The sequence below is a fragment of the Quercus robur genome, chromosome 8 (assembly GCF_932294415.1).
Source record: "Quercus robur chromosome 8, dhQueRobu3.1, whole genome shotgun sequence".
NCBI lineage: Eukaryota > Viridiplantae > Streptophyta > Magnoliopsida > Fagales > Fagaceae > Quercus > Quercus robur.
This window is the reverse complement of record NC_065541.1, coordinates 3,393,454-3,396,817: the sequence shown is the minus strand read 5'-3', so window position 1 is coordinate 3,396,817 and position 3,364 is coordinate 3,393,454.

Genomic DNA, 3,364 nt, shown 5'->3' with positions numbered 1-3,364 from the left:
CGGCACAAATTGCGCCTGAATGCCGAGAAGTGCACTTTCGGAGTGGGGGCTGGCAAGTTCCTGGGTTATCTGATCTCCACTCGGGGAATAGAGGCTAACCCCGACCAAATAGAAGCCGTCAATCGCCTCAAACCACCGAGCAATCCTAAGGAGGTGCAAGTGCTCACTGGGATGTTAGCCGCCCTGAACCGATTCATCTCCAAGTTTGCCGATCGCTGCCGGCCATTCTATCAACTTCTGAAGAAATGGAAGGGGTTTCGTTGGGACGAAGGATGTGACGAGGCTTTCCGAGAGCTGAAGGAATACTTGGCAAAGGTGCTGAGGTTGACAGCCCCAAAGCCCGGAGATGATTTGTTTATGTACCTCTCAATTACCGAACACGCCGTAAGTGCTGTATTGCTAAGGGACCAAGGAGTACAAATGACAGTGTATTATGTAAGCAAAACCTTGGTAGATGCTGAAACAAGGTACTTGCCTCTGGAGAAGTTAGTTTTGGCCCTGGTGCACGCCACGAGGAAGTTGCCACATTACTTCCAGGCTCACACGGTGTTCGTTCTCACTGAGTATCCTTTACAGTCACTCTTGAAGAGATCGGATTTCACGGGCCGAATTGCCAAATGGGGGACTCGGTTGGGATCGTTTGACATCAGATACCGACCTAGGAGCTCGGTGAAGGGACAAGTCCTCGCAGATTTCATCGCAGAATTCACACCTAAGAACGATGGCAAAGTAATCTGTAGTGCAGAAATTCGCCCGTGGAGGGTATTTGTGGACGGCGCCTCAAATGCTATAGGGGCCGAAGCTGGCATTGTCATAATTACCCCTGAGGGCATACGATTGGAACACTCCTTCAGGTTAGGATTCAAAGCCTCAAACAATGAAGCCGAGTATGAGGCCTTACTGGCCGACTTGAGGGCCGTATTGCATCTGGGTGCAAAAGATGTAGAAGTTTACTCTGACTCCAGGCTGGTTGTTTATCAGATCACAGGAGACTTCAAGGCTCGGGACTCTCGAATGAAGGCTTATCTGAGTATGGCCAAGCAGATCATCAGCCAATTCGGAACAGTAAAAGTATCCCAGGTAGCTCGGTCGCAAAATTAGCACGCCGATTCCCTTGCCACGCTAGCCTCATCGGCTACGGAGGACACGCCTCGGTTAGTCACAATAGAACTTATAAGGGAGCCAAGTATCAGTATGAAGACTGTCCCCGGCCAAGCCAGAGTAGAGGTTGCGCAGGCAGCAGTGGCTAATCCGTGTTGGATGAAGCTGATCATAGATTTTCTTGCCGAGGATGTAGTTCCGGAGGATGAAGAAGAGGCCAAGAAGATTCGTCGGGTTGCTCCTCGGTACTGGCTGTCCTCGGACCACAAATTGTACCGAAGGTCCTTTGCTGGCCCTTACCTTTTGTGCTTGCATCCCGAGAAAGTCAGGGAGCTTCTGACTGAGCTACATGAGGGGGTGTGCGGCGGACACGTTGGGGGACGATCTTTGGCACACAGAGCGATGACCCAAGGGTTTTGGTGGCCTCAGATGCAGAGGGATGCCGCTGAATATGTTCGGAGCTGCGAACAGTGTCAAAAGCACGCCCCTCTGATCCACCAGCCTGCAGGGCGTCTGAATCCCGTTAGCAGCCCTTGGCCGTTCGCACAGTGGGGGCTTGACATTCTCGGACCGTTCCCCTGAGCAAAGGGGAACCGCCGTTTTGTATTGGTGGCAGTAGATTACTTCACCAAGTGGGCGGAAGCCGAGGCCCTGGCCAATATCCGGGATACCGATGTGAAAAAGTTCGTATGGAAAAACATTATTACCAGGTTTGGGTTGCCAGATGCGCTAGTAACGGACAACGGGCTACAGTTTGACAGCAAAGCCTTTCGGACCTTCTGCAGCGAACTCGGCATCAGGAACAAGTATTCAACCCCGGCTTACCCACAAAGCAACGGTCAAGCGGAGGCAGTAAACAAGACTATTCTGAATGGGCTCAAGAGGAGGTTGGACGGGGCGAAAGGAAGATGGGCAGATGAACTACCTAGTGTATTATGGGCTTACCGCACGACCCCCAGAAGATCCACGGGGGAAACCCCATTTTCTCTGACGTACGGAGCGGAAGCAGTGATACCAACCGAGGTGAGCTTATGCAGCGTAAGGGTCGCCGGGTTTGACCCCGTCCAGAACACCGACCTGATGATGGAGCGTTTGGATTGGATAGAAGAATGCAGAGAGGCCGCGTCCATACGGCTCGCCGAGTATCAGCAGAAACTGGCTCAAAGATACAACCGAAATGTAAAGGGGAGGAAATTCAGCGCCGGGGAGCTAGTACTAAGGAAGGTTGTGGGAAACATGCGAGATATAGCTGCAGGGAAGCTTGTTCAGACCTGGGAGGGACCATACAGAGTTACAGCCATTGCGGGTGCAGGGGCCTACTACTTGGAAGACCTCGACGAGAGGCCGCTTCCCCGGCCATGGAATGCCAACAACTTAAAGAAATTCTACGCATAACTACCCGTGTAAGCCACAACTTGTATTTCGTTAAAATCGAGATTATGATGAACTTATTTATGCTGTTTTCGCAACTATGTATCAAGAGACTTACAAACAAATTTCTAAGGACAGAAACCTGCCCTCGGCTCGATCATATTCGCCGAGCAGGTGGAAACCTTACCAATAAATTTCTAAGGACAGAAACCTGCCCTCGGCTCGATCATATTCGCCGAGCAGGTGGAAACCTTACCAACAAATTTCTAAGGATAGAAACCTGCCCTCGGCTCGATCATATTCGCCGAGCAGGTGGAAACCTTACCAACAAATTTCTAAGGACAGAAACCTGCCCTCGGCTCGATCATATTCGCTGAGCAGGTGGAAACCTTACCAATAAATTTCTAAGGACAGAAACCTGCCCTCGGCTCGATCATATTCGTCGAGCAGGTGGAAACCTTACAGCTAAAATCTTTAAGGACAAAGACCTGGTACTCGGCTCGATTAAAACCGACGAACGGGCTTAGACCTTATAACTAAAAACACAAAGGACGAAAGCATGACTCTCGGTTAAGCTAAATAAACCAAAGCACTGGTATAATCCCCGTGAAACAAACCAATTGACAAAAATTCATGCGACTGATTAAAATAAAAGTCAAACGGAAAGCGTGATTACTCGTCAAATAAATAAAAGTAGCTGTTCATGCACCACATCCCGGTGCCTTAGGCAAATAAACCTTTGAAATTAGAAAGTTGATAAAACAAAGTAAAAATACAGAAAGACTATAAAGGAAATCAGTTGGAAGGTCGGGCAGGATCGGTCACTTCCGCTTGGACGGTTAGGAGGAAAGGCGGGACTTCACCAAGAAGCTCCTGCACAGTCGGGATGCTG